This window comes from Tyto alba, unplaced genomic scaffold (assembly GCF_018691265.1).
Source record: "Tyto alba isolate M040663 unplaced genomic scaffold, T.alba_DEE_v4.0 Super-Scaffold_46, whole genome shotgun sequence".
NCBI lineage: Eukaryota > Metazoa > Chordata > Aves > Strigiformes > Tytonidae > Tyto > Tyto alba.
In genome coordinates, this window is record NW_024881322.1 from 292292 (window position 1) to 309355 (window position 17064).

Below are 17064 nucleotides of genomic sequence, written 5' to 3' on the forward strand. Positions count from 1 at the left end.
AGCTTTTAAATGAGGTGAAACTGAGCTTTTAAAGCAAGTGCAGTTACTCAATATAAATAACAAATTCAGGACTAGCAGTGCACTGGAAACAAGCCAAAGGAACTCCCCAGACCTCAACACAACTCCTCCTTTTTGTTGTCTGGAGTGCTTTTACAGCGTTGCCTGAACAGAAAAAAACGCCACAGATTCTCTCAGTGATAACCAAAATCAATTCTGTAGCCCTGTGTACCACTGTCCAGTAGAGCAGTTTCTTCTCTGGTATGAAAGACTGCTTTCCTTTACATGAAATGACTTAGCCACAGGCTTTCACATGGAAGAAAACAGCAGCAATCTGATGGCTCAAATACATTTATTAATGGAGACAGCAATTTTCTTCCGTGGCACAGGCTCTTCCACTCATTTTCAGAACTGAAGTATCCATTAAGAGTGACTCAGTGGTAGCAAAAACATGTGAAAAAAAGACATCCTGAAGTTTTTTTTTAAACACTCTCCACAGTCAGTATTATGGCTATCAGGAATTTGTGAAAACCATAGGTATGTAATATATTTTCAAGAGAGGTGGTGCATAAGAAACTTCATACTACAAAATCACAACTGCTATTGCACAGCAACCAGCCGAACATGTTTGACTCCTGACTAACCAGTCTTCTCTCCTTTCTGCTTTACCACAGCCATGAAACCCTTACCTACTAGCAAGAGTAATTAACCTTTTTTTATCCTTTTCCAACCCCTTGCCCTCCTTCACCTTTCTCTTTTTTCTTGGATGTCCATGAAAGTAGGTGTAGCCTCCATGTGCAGGGACACAGACCTACTTATTTCAGCCACCTTACTTTGGGTTATCAAACACAAGGGTATTTCTCTTCTCTGCTTCAGTTTTCCTATGGTTTTAGTTTCCCAGTTCAGGTTTAGAATGCCATGTGTAAACCATACGTACGTGCTAGTCCAGGGAGGGAGAGCAGTAGGGATGGCCAGAGTACAGGAACGACAAGCCAGGTACGAAGTGCCCACCCCCTGACAGCAGGTCGGGCACCAGGTATTCTGCAACACAGAATCCTCTGACATGCCTGGGCTCACCCTCGAACTACCCTGGGTAGCTCTAGTTTCTTAAAGCTTTACAGAAGAACTTTTTCACAGGTCTTTCAACAGAGCTGGAATGACGTGAAAACTCTCCTGAATAACTTTTTATGCATGCATACGGCCAGCACAACTTTTAGCTATTGCTCCTGTCACACTACTGTGGAGTTACACTGTACGTTCCTGTAACAGAAGTTACACTACATAAATTCAGTAGGATGACTTAATTCTGAGCTCAAATTGATGGATTTTTCCATTTGCAAGATTTTGCACAGTAACTCATGATTAATTTGCGATGTTGAAATTAATAAGCTTATCAAAATAACAAAAAGGAGTCAGGGCTGTTCTTGTTCAGAACAGTGTTTCATGTTTCTTCTAGTATAAAACTAATTTTTTGATCAATCATTTTTATGTATTTTCTATGGAAAGACTTTGCTGCCTCTTACCCAGTAAACAAGAATGCACTTCCCCGTAGCTGATGAGAACCGAAAGACGAGTGCTCTCCTCAGCAACCCATGCCTGTCCCAGAGCAAACGTATAAATTACTACTTTTACAGTTTTGGGGAAAGCAGATTATTTTATACTAGGAATTCTACATAATCTGCTAAAAATTTACCCTGCCCTCTCCATTCATATGGACATTAAGACTGGCTATAGAAGATCTTACGTCAAAGACAATGGCATTATGCTCACCAAATAACTGAAGAAAATTATGAAGTTATTCAGGACTTTAGTTATATCACAGAAGGGAATCAATAAACATCATAGATAAGTTATTACTTTCCAATGAACTCAATACAAAATGCAAGGTACTAAATCAGGCAGAATTTTAAAGTATTACACAGAAAGATGTGTCCATGGACTGATCAGACAAGAGCAGAAATTGGCTCAGCCCTAGTACATATGCCTGCAGCACACAAAACCTTCAAACTCAGCGGTGGGGGACCCACCACCATGTCTCTTCAAGGATCTCCTCAAAGACTTTTCAACCTTTCACCACTGCAAGATGAGTGATTCTGGAAATCCTGTGGCTGCCTGTACCACATAAGAGCCTTTGCTGGTGGAGATGTGGATTTGAAAGGCCTGAAGGAACTCTTATGATAATCTGGTCTGACTTCCTGCCTGGCATAGGCCACAATACCTCATGCAGCAATTTCTTTAAGAAGCATAAGAACTTGTAACTCTACTAGAAGATATTTCAGAAGGAGATCTAATCTTGATTTAATTACTCCAAGTGATCTACCACATTCCTTTCTGAGCATTTCCAATGGTTAATTACATTTACAGTATCATATTTCACACATGAACTCCTCTTGCTTATCTTGCTGTGTTTTTGTCTGTTGGAGCCCTATCCTATCTCCCTACACAGATATTTTTAGATACTAACCACATCACACCTCAAAATTCTCTCACCTGAGATAAACAGTTAGTCTGCTTGGCAAATCAAAACAGGGACTCTGGAATCCAACGCAGAGCAGCTGCGGTGGTATTATAGACAGCTTTTGACTATAAGACTAAAAGAGAAAAGTCAATTCAAGTGCAAGGGGAAGGCACCAAGCATCTTCTTTAACAAGCTTTTCCAGCTTTCATAGCAGTCACCCACTTGTAAGACCTGGAAATTTGGGATCAACAGTACTGCGATCTGCAGTTTCATTTTTAACTTAACTGATAAATTCTAGCTCAAACCGGATCGGTAGTTACTAAATACTATAGCTAACTCAAAGACATATATGGCTGATAGCAGGTGGTTTTCTACTACTCGTATGTCAAAATCACATAAAAATCCTGCTAACAGAATGACCCAGTACTTCTGCGTGCACTGCCAAGGCAGAAATCCAGGAGTGAGCAATATGTACCCTAAAATACTTCCAGTTGTGACTCTGGGAAACAAAATGAGTAAATTTCCACTACTGCTGTCATGTTGTATTACTTAGGCACATTACTTAGACATTTATATTGCTGTAGCATTCAGAGTCCCCACATAAGGCTCTCTTGTGCTAGGTGATCAACTACAAACAGAGCGAGCTTAATTCATTTTTGTAACGTTTGCCCAGTTCTTGTATGGCTAAATCCTGGTAAGGAGACAGAAGGCAGACTTGTGTCCTCCCTGGATCACGGATGCTGATGAGATCAGTGGACAAAGACTGCTCAGAACTAAAATTTCTTCTGGCATTTACTAAATCCCTGTACTACCCACGTGATTCCCAACACATTATGAAGTTCCTTAGCCCTATTCCATAAGTGCTTTCAGTCCTTTACGCTGATTTGGTGCAGCAGCTTGCTGTCTCAGAGATATATTATATAGGTACACACCTTTGTAACTGCAAATACATGCACATACACTCCATGTACTAACACAAAGAAAGAATATGCAAAAATAGATTGTATGCTATTAACAACATCACTTTAAAATTTTCCACAACAAAAAAAATGTGATATGACACCTCATTACTTTTTCACAACACTTCTGTTTTTTCCATTAATATTTCACATTTCTACTCACTTGTGGTTTCAAACACTTTACATTTTGCATAGCTTAACTGAGGGGTTTTTTTAGCCTCCCTCTTCCCTCTTCCAAGGATGCCCCTCTGCAAATCAGGAACACAGATTACAGAGATGTATCAACTTCTACTGGTTTAAGATGTCAGCAGGCTTAAAAACCATTCCTTTTAATCACACTTCCATGTGGAAGGCGTTTGCCTTGAAATAGGTGCACAAAACCCAGCTAACAACCCTGCAATCTTTTACTTTAACCACTGATAAAACCCAAAACAGGCAAATAGGGGAGCAAAGTAAAACAGTAACCACCACTTCCCTTCCTCGGTGTCCTGTGAACGGCTATTAAAATTGAAACTATGACCTGTGACTGAAAAGTAATTACGTATTTCTGCAGTGCTCAGAAGAGGTTCATACTGCAGCTGCCTGTCAGAACAACTTGCCATCACACACCTCGTTATGTTACTTGACATGGCTGCTTCCTCTTCTAGATAACACAGCACATGAGTATCAGCACCCTCACTAGCAATGAAAGAAACAAAAAGATAACCCCCTCTTTTTTAACACCCCTTGCTTTTGGTAATGTATTGAAATACCTCCTTCTGCCTTTTGCTTATGTAGCAGATACATAGAGAATCCACTTCCAGAATGCAGACTGAATCATATTATATAGAAGAGGAGGAAATATTCACTCCTAGAAGAGTTCACTCCTCCTCTACAGATATATTTATTTAACTATGTAACTCAACCTCCCACCACATCTCAAAAACCAAAAATTTGCTACAAAGCTACTTATTTTATCAGCATATACTCTATTATTTAATTTTCAAACTGCAAAAGCATTCTCTGAATAAGTGAACATTTTAATTGACTGAGTAATGAAAACTATAGTCTGCTGAAAAATAATTACTTGTAAATTCCTTATAGGCAAAAACAAGTTTCCAAATCTATGCAGGTATCTTATTTTGATTAAAAGACCAAATAGTGGTTTAGTAACAATAAAAAAATGGTCAAATGTTGTTACGCTTATTCTGCAATACTGTCTACTTTCCTTTTTATGCTTTGACATACTGCCCCACACTATGGCTAGGATCTACGCTGAAATGCTGAGCGTATTTGTTAAAAATTACCTCCAATTAACTTGAAAATCTTACTAAAGTAGAAATAAAAAGTCTTACCTTATTAGACCTTCATTTTCTGTTCTTTCACTGAAAAGAGCAAAGAAATCTGAATTAAAGATTCATTTGGTAAAAAGCACTTTCTAAAGTTATTATTTTAGTTTCACTACAATTAACACCAAAACTATGGGGTTCTTTTTACATAACTGAAATAAATTTCCAGAATTTTGGAGAGTTGATCATTCTCACCACTCTGGAGTGGAGGCCTTTATTCATTTACTGTCTTAGCTAGCTGTTCTGAACACACATTTCAAATGCTTTGGAAATATCAATACAAACAACTGACCTAGTCAATTCATCACCCAAACTGCAGTATGATTAGGCAGATTTTATAAGTTTATTTTCACTGCAAGCAGTGTTTTATGACCGGTATTTGTATTGCTATTATTTTTATTGGACACGATATTTTCTCTTATGAAATGGACTTGCATTGCAGCATGCCCATTCAAAGAGCTTCCCAGCCTGGAAGGAGTTTTTTAAAAGCAGCTGTTTTCTGCTGAATAACCCAAACAGGCAGGGTCAGCGGCAGTTGTAGAAGAATGAAAGCATCAATCCATTTCATTAAAGATCTGCTTCAACTAAGCCATTCTAAATGGCACATTTGCCAAGAGCTTACCAACATACATCCTGAAATCTGAAAAATAAAGAAGCTTTAAGACTATTGCGAAAAAGTTCCGGCATGACTCATAACAATCAATGAGCTTTGAGGCCTGCAAAAATATTAATTAACCTTCCATTTCTTTGTCAGTCCTTTACAACCAATAAGAACTATTTGTAGGCATCAGCATTAGAATTGGGAATTGGATTCTGGTAGCTCTGAAGTAAACGGCATTTTTTGGCCACTAATATATGCAAGAACAGAATCACACTTTATCTTACTTCATTTTCTAAATTACCATAATACACAGCATGAAGTAGGAAACAAAAAGCCAAGTCTAATAGAATCTGACAATTATTAGTGGTATTTGTTGAAAAGCAGAGAAAATCATGCTGAGTCAGAGGCAAAGCATCTCAACCTCTAGCACTTTCTGTACACTTCATTAAGCCATCAGTCAGTATGGTTAGAAATTTACAGATGAAGGGAAAACAAGGAGAGACCTTGTTCATCTTTGCCAAGGATGAATTTGAAGCTTGGCCTCAGAGCATGTGATCAGTGCAATGGTTGAAGAGATGAATTCTCTGCTCTACAACGAAAATACTGTGTTTTGGGGAACAGAGGGGTTGATAACAGAGTCTTCCAGGAATGGCTGTCAATATGAGGGAAGCAAAGCTTAAGTGAATAGTAGAAGTGTCTCTTCCCTTAATTTAGAGTATGTTCACCTGGTATTTTATAACAGACCTATAAAATGAGCCTCTCTCAAAAATGGAACTGGTGAACTTAAAAAGATCTAAACATTCCTGAAGTGCAGAAATTCACTACATTAACCATCCATTTTGAGAAAAGGGATGAGATCTCATTTTTATGAATCAGCTCACCACAGCTGACATTTGCAATGTCTGACTTCCCACAGCAGAGTATCTGCACGTGCCAACCTTTAAAGGAAGAGGAATAACTATAATGTCATTTCATTATGTAGTAAAATATATAAAAACCTCATAGGTTTAATTTTCTACAGCTCTTTCTGATAATCAGCTATTAAAACATGCATCAGCACCAGATTACTTCACATTTACCCATCTGGCTTTAGGTGTGGGTCACCCACAAGAGGTAACTTAAGAAAGGTTTTGCATGCAGGAATCAAGGGACAGAACCAGTAGGTATTATATCACTGGATGCTATGCAGGGTTTCAGTAGGGTTGAGTGGGATTTATTACAGCATGAGCCAAATCCTCCTTGCTTTTCTCATGCGAAACACCCATTGAAGCTAGCCAGAGTGCAACCGAGGACATATTATGTCTTCGATTCTTTATTGCTCACCTGTCCCAATACTACAGCGGTCCACAGCACCGACTTTATGGGACCAGAATGTTTCTTTGTGGGAAGGGAAAGGAATATGTTACAGGATAGCCTGTTTTAACCACAAAGCAGGTACAGAGGCAAGCCTAAAGAAGACTAAAAGTCATCCTGGACTTGTGACAAGATCCACAGCTTTTGAAGTGAAGTATTTCTATGCTAGCAACACTCACGGCACAGGCTGCTTTGAAGCATATTTAACTCATCCTACGTACTTTTAAAAGAAGAATGAAAGCTGACTTTGGCAGGGTTTATGACTCCCAGAAAAAAAAAAAAAAAAAAAAAAAATCCTAGCATGCTTAAAGAAACAGTTTGCATAAGTTTCCCTTATCTGATCTAGCTGTTGATAACAGGACAGGCTACAGTGAGGGCCATGAGCACCTCCCATCATACATTCTCACGGTCCCTGCTGCCTGCCATGCTTGATGGTGTCAGTGGACATTTGTCCAAGAGGATCATGTCCTGGAGAAAGAAGGGCCCGTTACTGCTCTCCATCAGGTAGCAGGAAGCTTCTCCCTATCTTCAGATGATCTGGCTGCTATCCAAGCGGAGATAACCTCCGCACCAACGTGCCCAAAACCACACTGGGTAAGTGAGGCTCTGTTTTCATGCTTAATGACCTCCTTGCTTAGATGGAGAAGATGATGTCTACCAGAAAAAAACAGAAGACATTTTCATTGCAGTATTCAGATGTGTCATTTTTCTAAGCATATGCCTCTACATTAAAAACCGTACTTGTTGCCAGTCACCAAATGTGTTAACTTTGGATGCACTCTGGAGGGATTCTAGCAGACTGCCTCAAAAGCACATCAATACAATTAAGTTAAACTAAGCAGACAACTGTCCACACTCAGTGACAAAAGGCTCTGCAACTTTAACAAGGTATTTACCATTATACTTTCCATTCAGATACAAAAAATATCATAACTCTTTTTGCAATCTCCACCTTTCTCAGAACAACTCCTTGTGAATCAGTTTTGTAAATACTAAAACTAACACTAAAAAAAACTACTGACCGAGATTGTTTTAACAATGTACTTTGCTACTGATGCTGTTCATAAGTCTTCTTGAAGAAGACTCACTACTGACTCCAGTCAAACCACAGAAAACTAATACTGCCAAATTGATTAGACAGAAGAACAGATGTAAATGAAAAGTTACTCTTTTATCAGACCAGAAATCCTTGACTGCATGGAGTTGTCCACATAAAAGCGTTCCTTTTTCTTTCAGTCATTATTATTTCATCTTTTCTGTTGCACGCTGTTTAGCAGAAATTGCAAAGCTGAAGAGATTTGACCCCTATAACGAATACACCCAAGTAGCTAAAACAAGTTCCTTCCAAGTGATTCAGCACTTATCTAGTACACAGCAGAAGAAAACACATCCAGGTGTACTTCACACATTTAGATATAAATTACATATTCTGCCTATGACTTTGAACACATATATTAGGGACGAGGGTACTACTTTTCTTGTTATACACACATTGTTATCCAACAAAATCCCACTGATCCTATTAAAAGTTACTTTTAGGCTCCTGACATCCACCACAGATGTATTCATTTACAAAGAAACAATTAGGGGGAAAATTTTTTAAAGTTGTCAAAAGATGCAAATCTATTCAATCTTCTAGACAGATTCATCATCACCCCAGAATTTGCTTCAGTTTACTTCTGTAGTGCTCACAGGACGCTCTGGTGTTCATAGGCCCACAGGAGACTGACTGAGCAAAGCAACTACAATTTCCAGTTTTCACAAAAGATCACAGAAAGCCAACAAGGCCTGGAAGAGCCACTGAGTTCTCATTCCATCAGTGAGCCAAGGAAGGAAAAGGAAAGGGGTGGAGGACCAAGAATCCTGACCAGGAGATAAATTCATTCCTAAAGCCACTCCAGTAAGTTTGGCTTTAAGTTCTGTTGTTTAGCAACTGCCAATAAGAATTAAAATGCATGTCAGTGAAAAAATAAAACCAAAAACCAAACCAAACCAAAAACTTAGGGGGGAAAAAAAAAAAAACAACAAAAAAAAACCCCGAAAACAAAAAAAAAAAACGAAAACAAAAACCAGGGACAATCTCACTAACCTCCCTCAGCAAAATTCTTCCTCAAGATGCAAGGAACTCTGCTGGCATAGAAATGTAATTTAATTCTTCCTGCCCCACCACTCTTGACTCAAGGCCATTTGATTTCACAGTTCCAGCACTTGCAGTAGTTCGCAAGTTGTGCCATGCACTTTGTAAAGTGAAAAGCCATGACTGCAGCATGCCAAAGTCTAATCTGTAAGAGGCATTTTAATTTCTGAAACTCTCACAGCGTGCCTTGGATTGTTTGGTGCTTCCTTAGGGAGACTGTGGGTGCAGCAAGGCAGCAGAGAGGCCTGTGTGCCCAGTCTAAACCCCGGGACCTACAGATGCATCCTGAGAACGTTTACTATCAGTACAAAGCTAATCGTAATTATCATGCGGGTATATGCTCTCTGCAGGATAAAAGGCTAGAAGATTGGACAGCAAAGACAAGATCATAGCTGGAAGGCAGAAAACACATAAAATAGTTCCACATAAAGCATATGTACAGATTAAAAATTAGCCGTCGTTGCCAAAAAACTGCACATAACCCCACCCACAGCTATACATGCCTACACATAACTGCCAACCGCAAGAGGAGTATGTCCCACCAGCACGACCAGTCACACAGCCACTGCCTCCCGCCTGTCCTTCTCCCCGGGGAAGTGCTGGATGTGCAGGCACACTCAGCTCTCTTCACCCACCATTTATTATTGCTCTTGATGACTGGCTGTCACGGAAATCTTCAACGAGTTTTTGAAAGCTAGTCCTCCTCCTGGGTCTAAGTAGTTTTGAACTTCAGCCAGGTAGCTTGACCCAAACTGTTCAGAGGTGGAATAATGAGGAAACAAAAATTATCATTGCTAGTGTAGTATGGTGTCAACAAACATGCAAAAGAGCTAAAACCTCACAGCTGCTTTACTGAAAATGCTATGAATACGCTGTCCAGAAGCTATTATCCTCTCCAGTAAATGGTGAGTCCACAATCAGCAACGTCTATCATCCTGTTTTGCCAGCATTTCCATTATAATCTTCTGTGTTAGTGAAGAATTAACAAAGTTAAAATATACTATGGTTAGCAGACCTTCAAGTTCTATTACAGTACATTTTATTTACATTATAAATCTTAATGTCACAATTTTCCTCGACTTAAAAAAGGACAAAGATAAACTGATTTACTTTTAAAATAAAAACCGTACCAAAAAAATAATTGTTTCAAATCCTCAAATTTATTTCTCTACTCTTTTTAAAAAAATATATGATTTGTGCCCTTAAAAGGGAAAGCTAACGCATTATTGTAATGTAGATATTTATAGAATTCAAGAGAACTAAGCAGATCTCAGAAAAGGGCAGCTTTTGTCTCTGTGCGTAACACAACCATATGCCCTAAACCCAACTATTTTCTCCCCCGGAAAGGTATTTAAGGATGTCATCTCTGTAGGGCCCAGCCCAGTGCCACTGAAAGCACACTGATGCACACTGTAGTCAGTGAGAAACCCTCCATTTACCTTGGGCTAGAAAACCTTGTCTGGGATCAAAAACCCAACTAGGAAAGGCATCAGGACGCTGAAAACAAGCCTTCATACTTATTTTTCAAATACCAGTGTGTATCACTTCTCCGAGTATTGCCCAAAACTTCAATAAAAATTAGTCAAATCTGAGGGGAACCTTCAAGCTTTAAATACAATGTATGAAGGTGGTGAAAGGAAACTTTTGGGACTCAGGGGTATTCACCCCACGTGTGTTTCACCATATACTGCAGTTATTGGTAGAAGTCACCACTTATGAAACTGATGGTGCAAACAGCACCCCGGAATTTTCTCCTCTCCTACTCGAGGTTACTGAAGAGGAACCCAGAGAGCAGACAAGCTGAGACAGTCAAAACAAGGTGAGACACTTCATCCTTAGATTCAGGCTGTTTTACACCAGATGCCTGATTTTAATCATTGTCTGTATGTCTGAGTAAGCATAAGCTACAGCAGAGATAAGACTTGGACCTTCAAACCTTGTACCAGAAAGACGTATTTTTCTGCCTATAATCACCCCACTGACATGAGAATGATTATGGTTGTCTTAATCGCCCCTGGTTTGTCCTCTGTATGATGGCACAATTAAAAAGGCTAGTAACTCCACGGACAAACGTACAGTAAATATTGCTGCACAGTATCTCCTGCCAGTGAATGTCATTATTGAGTCCTGGAATAAAACGTGACAGACTTTGTTATCTTTTCCAGGGTGCCAGTCCCAACCCATCACATCCCAGAGCTTAAAGCCTGGCTGCCTCCAACTCGTGATACATACAGAATGTATATTTTTTTTTTTCCCCCTCAATATTTTTTCTAATAACTAAGCTTGGTGGTGCCATGTTCTGCTTGGGATGGTGGATGACAAACATCATAGTTGCACACTGGAATGCAGGTCTCACAGTAATTCTATCCAAATTTAAAGCAAGAAAGTCCTATGAAAGCAGAGGTTTAATACATGCATCTAATGGGGAAAAACAAGGACAGTGGACTAGTCTGTAGTACGTTAACTGCTTTGATTTTAAGATCTTTTTTTGTTACATTTCTTTCTTCTGTTTTTTTCTATCCGTATGGCATGTGCCCTCATTTAAGTCCCACGTACGTCCCACTAAATCGTCCCAGTGCAGTTCAGAACTGTGGCAGACTGCCTGATTTGAGCAAGGAGTAAATCCTTAAGATCTGCATACATTCTGAAATCCATGAAAAATACCCTAATAATAAATAAAATGGAAATCTGCCATTTGAAAGTCAGTGAAAGCAAGCTTAGAGAGGAGAGTATTTTCTTCTTATTTACGGTATAGTAAAGATTTTATGGAGTATTGTACAACAACACTGTATAATTATCAGGCCAACAATTCTGCTGGAAAGTATTTTTCAAATGGCCGTTTTGGTTGCCTATGTAAGAAATAGACAATGAAAAAAGAAACGAGTATTTCTAAGAAGAGCTTTGGAAAATGTCTCCCTATGCCCAGCACATACAGCAAATATAAATCTTTACTGAAACGCAGTTACGTTTAAGTAGTGTCTGCAGCTGCCTAACTTCATCATTTGTGGAGAGGTGGTGGTAAACACTGCTAGTGACAATGACATCATTTGCTAGGGATAACCAACTATGACTGAATTCAAAATACTGCTGAATCAAGATTTTCTCACCAAGCTAACGGGATAAAAGCCTTAAGAAATGGTATTTGGCTTTATTTTCTGAAGCTAAGGTCAAGCATGCTGAAGCTCCAGATTTTTTCAAAAGGTAAAATTGTGCTAAACTCCCATTAAGAGAAAACCTGACAGATTTAGACATTTGTTTAGTAACTATGTAGTAATGTATCAAAGCCAATCTGTTGCAATTTGCCTTTTATGTTTATTTCTACCAAAGAAGATGAGGGGGGAAAAAAAAAAAAAATCTATCAAAGTGCTCGAATTCAAAACTGCAGTCATACACATTGAAAACTTCTGATAGCACAACTAGCAGGAAGGGGGAAAGTGGTATTTTCCCCACTTTGGATTCTCCATAAAACAGTCTTCATTTACATTTCTGTATTTTTAGGAAGACAGTGGTGTTTGTTTCTTCCCCCCCACTCCAGTATATCACAGACAATACTCAGCTGCTGGGTGTATGAGGTACTTGCAGTTGTAACCCAACAGACAAATCCTTTGCTACAAATAGAGAATAAATAATGGGGATTTACAAAGCTGTAATTATACTGAGAGGCTTTATGCACAAGGATACATTAAAAGAAATACTATGCAGAAAATAATTTTTTTTAAGAAATCCACTGAGCATTAACACCACTTACACGGAGGACCCTTTTATAACGCTACCATAAAAGGGATTTTAAATGCGTGTCATCCCTAAAGGATGCCTGAAGCCTCTGCCAAGCTGTCCTACGTAGGCTGAAGTTGGTCGCATACACCTGTCTTACAGTCAGCAAATGGCGACAGATCAGCAAACTTGGAGCCCAAAGCAACAAACCACCCCAGAGGCAGGTGAGGGACCCCAGCAACCAGCCAAAGCAAGTCGGCTGCTGCAAACCCTGGCAGCGGAAGGGGAGCAAAGACCGAAAGGTGGTGCCTGCGGCCCCCGCCGAGCAGCCGCGCGGGTGCACGAGGAGCAGGAGCCACCGGCCGGCCCACGCCGGGCGCAGCCAGGCCGCCGGCGCGCCAACCGCGCTGCGTCGGCTGGGTAACCCACCACCCAGGACAAACGCCGTGCTCTCGCCTTTGCACTGCTCCGTCCGGACACACGGGAGTGGGACACCCCGACCCACGCTGGACGCCGGCAGGATTTCGGGTCTCCCTCCTGGGGACGGGCGGTCCCTGCACACCGGGGACCCGGGGCCCCGCCAGGGGAGCCGCACCAGCTGCAGCGCTGCCTGCGGAGCCCCCACCACACGAACGCAGAGGTGACTTCAAGCATCCCACTGCCTGAATCGAGGAGGATGGTAGGTTTCGCTCCGGTATGTTCCATGAGCGGATCACAGCGGAGAAGTTCCTCTACAACACGGTGCGCGCTGTTTATGTAGTCAGCGAGGGCTACCTCAACTCTGCTCGTTACGTCAGGAAGATTTCTACAACTCCTCGCAATAAAACACAGAGCTGGGAATCCTAAACAAAGTCAGAACATTTTGTATGAAGTTATCCTGAGAGCCTTTTGATCCTGTTCGCTTATTGTTAGACTAAAATGGGAGAATCTGACTGCTATTTAAGAAACTGTAGTAAATAAAACTGGAATAACTTTCCCAAACGTCTCCTCTAAGATCAGTTCTTCATTATCACAGTTTAAATTCTGTAACCAATTCATCATTGGTGGAAGTAGCATGCAGAGTTATGCATTGGATTTTTAAGGTTACCCTTCAACACACTGAAACAGTTGCTAGTGCTATATTTGACAAAAAGTCCACTAATTTATTATTAATTACTCTGATGGAGGCAGGCACTACAATCAATTAGATGGTCAAGAGAAATCTAGATTCAATGCAACAGACGTCAATACCACGAGCACTATGTCTCCCACGTAGAACCTTTTCTTAAAATGTATTAATTATGATAGTTTGACTTCTGGCACGGATCCCTGCACCAGACAGAGCTGCAGGAAGGCAGCGTGACAGGAACGCGCAGGGAGAAACGCAGTGCTAAGAGGGATGTGCAGCAAACCCCCGGCGCGAGGGGGCTGAGGGGTCCTGATTTGACGGGAGGGAGGAAGGGGCAGCACCGCCTCCACTGTCCCCCCCATCAGCGGGCGGTGAAAGGAGGTGCTCAAAGCCCGCTGGTAGAGCAGGGGGGCAGAGAAGCGACCCGGAGAGAACACCGGGGAGAGGCAGAGCTTCCCAGGCGTCCAGCCCGATCGCTCCGATGCACGATTCCATGTCTATAGGCAATAATCAAGCAAATAGTCAAACAAAATATCCTACCTTCCCTTTTCTCTGATTTGTTCAGAAAAGGCTTTCATGCTTGTTTTGCTTCCTGCTTATAAGGTAAGACTTTTCTTCTGCAAATGTCTCAGAAGTACAATATGACAAAGCAACTGAATATTGCAACTAAGCTACAATGGAGTAGAAATCTCAATTTTTCATTTTACAAAGCAGAAGACCTTTTGTTCCATATAATATTTCAATATTGGGTTTTGTTTTGGTTTTTTTTTTTTTTTTAATTTCAGGATCAATCTATGACTTTTGTATTTGGGATCGGTCACATGGACTATGTAATGGAAAAGTTCTATAACTTATCTGAATCATTATTTTATTTTGTTCTCCTGTGGTTCCAATTGTTCGTTGTTAATTAGATCCAGCCATAACATCTCATTGTGCAAAAGGCATACTCTGTTTTAATCAAAATCTTGGATGGAATTTTGGATGGCATCTTTAACAACTTGGACAGAACATTCTGTGGTTTCCTCACCGACAAAGAATCAAAATGATTAACTATGAACACGTCTTCCACCAAATGCTGACAGTTGTTATCAGGTTATTTTGATGAACATCTGCCTGTTTCATGGAATCATTCTAGATTCCCCTGCATTCTTTACCCGCTTTCTTCACTCAAAACAATAATGAACCCTAAGCCTGTCCCATAGGACGAATCCACAACGAAGCCCTAAATAATTTTTTACTTTCTCATTTTATGCTATGCTGAAAGTGATGCTGTAAGCACAAACGATGACTGTGATAGTCTCACCTATTTGAAATCAGACCTTTTCATTTATGGTTTTCTAATTATTTTCCCAATAGTTTTAGCAGTGAAAAGAAAGGGACACTGTATGGGAATGAAACACACCAATTCATGCTTACGGACTGTCTTCCTAGATGTATTTTGGTGACATGGTGCTGATTCAGACCATCCTCACAGGTATTTACTGCTGTCAAATATCTTCAAAATGTCTCCTTGGCAGGAATAAACACAGCACTCTGCTTTTTCCTATTGATATATAAATTGTCATTCGATGGCACTTTGGAGTTTGGTGCTCCTGTTTTGAGAACCCTTGCTAGGTTTTACATTTTGCTCCGTAAGATTTACCCATTTCTTTTATGTCAGGCCACTCCACAACTTCTTTCCCGCTGCTCCCTCCCCACTACAGCCCCGAGCAATCACAGACTGACCAACTGGTGTTTGCTGTTGCCTAAACACCTGTTTGTAGCAGCTCCATCAGGAGAAATAGCCTCTAAATCACTCAGTGTTGTAAGGACTCTAGAGAGAAAATTACAGAGGATCCTGTTATCCTCTGAATTGTCTAGAGTTTAGGAAACCAAGATCGTTACAGCTTATACACTATCTCCCTGACTGTAGTATAGAAATCAGCAAAATCTAACACAGTCTAGCCATCAGTTCTTCCTGCTTGCCTTCCCTTTGCAAGAACACAGGCAACAGTGCAATTGTTTTATCATAAATTAATTATACCATAAATTATAATATCATCACATCATATTGTATTATGCAATTACAGACAGATGCAAAAAATTGCTTGCTTTTAATCTTCTAACTTTTTAAAATTATGAAAAACTTTCAATCACAGCCTGGAAAGAAATCTAATAAGCTATATTTGCACACGCAAGTGGTGATTTTGGCTGCCTGGGCATTTCACTGACAAACTGAAATGACATTAATGGAACCTTGTTTCCAGTAAGGACTGAATACCATCTTTCAGATGTTTTAGGTCATGCACTCTAAAACGGCCTTATGCCAAATCATGAGTCACTTTTGAAAATTTAAGATGCTGTATCTAGTATAAAAAAAACATCAAAAAATAAATTTCTTAACTATTATAAGAGTAGCACCATCATTTGGAGAAAAGAAAAAGCCTGCTTTGGTCAGTTTATTTCCTAAAGCAAAATAAACCAAACCACCACAGCAAAGATTTTCAACCAACAAGTTAAAAAACAAACAAACAAACACACAAACAAAAAACAAACACACAAAAATAAGTCTCTCTTAAATGGGGGAAAAACTAATATTTGAGATTTCTCACAAATTAGGCAACTTCTGCCTGTACTTTAGAAGAAAAATCAAAACAGTGGTAACAAAAGCTTGTCAGCTTTTTTGGCGTGGTGGCATGTATGCCATATCTGCCCATTTCAAGCACTGTGCCTCTAGGAGTGTAAATCAAACATCCTATTTGTACCACTGGATATAAATGCTAAGGGTCAAAATCCCCCCAGGTTACCCAGCAAAACTATCATAAGTAGCAGTTTGCCTGCAGAAGGCTTGAAGAATTGACATTTCAGAACTCTTAAATTCTGCTTCACTCCAAGTTTTTGTACGATTGCTTTTTTTGCACAGCACGAAACCCTGCCTCCACGCGAAAAGACACTGAAAAGCAGAGACGGATGGGACAGCAGCTCGCTTCCTTGTTGCACAACCTTTATACTCGTAACTCCTAGCAAGTTCTGTAAAATGACTGACAGACATAGACTTTCGGGGAAATAAAAAAATAAAAAAAATCAACGTAGCTGAAATTGTGTTGGTTTAACGCTATAGTACAGAAGACACCAGCTCTATATGCCAGCACAGCAGAAAACCCCCTCAACCGCTTTTAATAGAAAAGCATTCAGTGCAACAAGTATAATCTGCAGTGGCATTTCCCCCTGTCTACTGTCTATGCTGAACTTTAGCTTTTATAGAGTATATTGCCCACTTCCAACACAGTGCCCTATAAGCTTTCTCTCAATTTTTGAGATATTTAAGTAGCAAAAGAGTGGGGACTTATCAGATTCTTGAGATTCCTTCTAAAACTCCTTTTTTCTTCCGTTCTGTGTCTATGTTGCCACGCAGACATCAATTCAGGCT

At 40.1% G+C, this 17064-nt stretch overlaps 1 protein-coding gene across 3 annotated transcripts in view; it reads right to left on the minus strand.

Moving 5' to 3' along the window:
• The window catches only part of THRB (thyroid hormone receptor beta), a 170438-nt gene that overhangs the window by 121538 nt on the left and 31836 nt on the right, over positions 1 to 17064 (minus strand). For all 3 annotated transcript variants that reach the window (XM_042806414.1, XM_042806416.1, XM_042806415.1), the window contains one exon: positions 4749 to 4778. The gene's annotated coding sequence lies outside the window, so the exon portion shown is untranslated. The remainder of the gene's footprint in view (positions 1 to 4748; positions 4779 to 17064) is intronic.